The sequence below is a fragment of the Pteropus vampyrus genome, unplaced genomic scaffold (genome assembly GCF_000151845.1).
Source record: "Pteropus vampyrus isolate Shadow unplaced genomic scaffold, Pvam_2.0 Scaffold81, whole genome shotgun sequence".
NCBI classification, from domain to species: domain Eukaryota; kingdom Metazoa; phylum Chordata; class Mammalia; order Chiroptera; family Pteropodidae; genus Pteropus; species Pteropus vampyrus.
In genome coordinates this window covers 179801-180886 of record NW_011888862.1, presented here as the reverse complement: position 1 = coordinate 180886, position 1086 = coordinate 179801, and the positions used below count along the sequence as shown (strand labels likewise).

Genomic DNA, 1086 nt, shown 5'->3' with positions numbered 1-1086 from the left:
AGAGAGAGAGAGAGAGAGAGAGAGAGAGAGAGAGAGACGCCTACTGTTGGCAGGGGGATCGTAAACTGAGATGCCAACAACGATCTGTTCTTTTTAACATCAAGGGTGTCTGTCTTTGGTCTTACATATCAAATAAAATACAGTCAGATCTGCCATAATCCTTGTTTTGAAAACACAAATTTGTTCCGATGCGATTCATGCATTAGGGAAGAACTTGAGCATAACGCAAATTTCGCGTCCTTTTATGCACAATTTCATCTATGAGAAACACAGGGTGAACTCAGAAATAAAACTCACACAGGTACATGCTTCAAACATCTACCAGTTCACATGCACAGCAGGGAGTATGTATACATTTTTTCAGCCAATTACTGAGTGCAAAACTGCTGTTTTGATTAGGTTCCTACCTTTTTTATACGTGTCACCGACAAAGATTTTGAGTGTTGTTGCCCTCACCCCATTTCCCCGCAAGCTCTGTGGTTTGTATTGTACAATTTTGCATCGCACTGTGACTCTTAGGAACATGTGTTGCATTACGGCACAACTGGCCGTATCGAGGGACTGGGATGGTACTGCATGCAGCTAGTTCCTGAAGCAATATGTTAATATAAACCATCAGAAAGTCAGTGTGACATGGTTAAGTCTTTTTTTTTTTTTTCCTATCTTTCCTGGAACCAGACATGGCGAGCTTTTCTTCACACAATCTTTTAATTACTCCAGCTGTTTCCATGGACTGCCTGGACCAGCGGCAGTGTTCGTGGGTACTACTGAAGACTGGGTGCAGGGAGCAGGGACCAACGTAGGTCCATATCACCATAACGAAGCACATCTTGGAACGCGCCATCCCCACCGCCTATGGGCACTGCTGAAGCACCCACCTGAGGCAGAGCTGAACTGCATTGATTATAGTGATAATATAAGAACTTTTAACATTCTTTCTGGGTAAAATGTTCATTCTCTGGGCTTTTTAGGAATAATCTCAAGTGGATCAAACTAGGTTTGAAGTTGAGTCTTGGGCATTCCTTGTGATTGATGAAGTCACCCCCCTCCTACTTTGGTCACATTGAAGAGCTGAAAAATATCTGT

General features: G+C 42.9%; 1 protein-coding gene across 1 annotated transcript in view; it reads right to left on the bottom strand.

Moving 5' to 3' along the window:
* The window catches only part of CLCN4 (chloride voltage-gated channel 4), a 65808-nt gene that overhangs the window by 29475 nt on the left and 35247 nt on the right, over positions 1-1086 (bottom strand). The window lies entirely within an intron of this gene.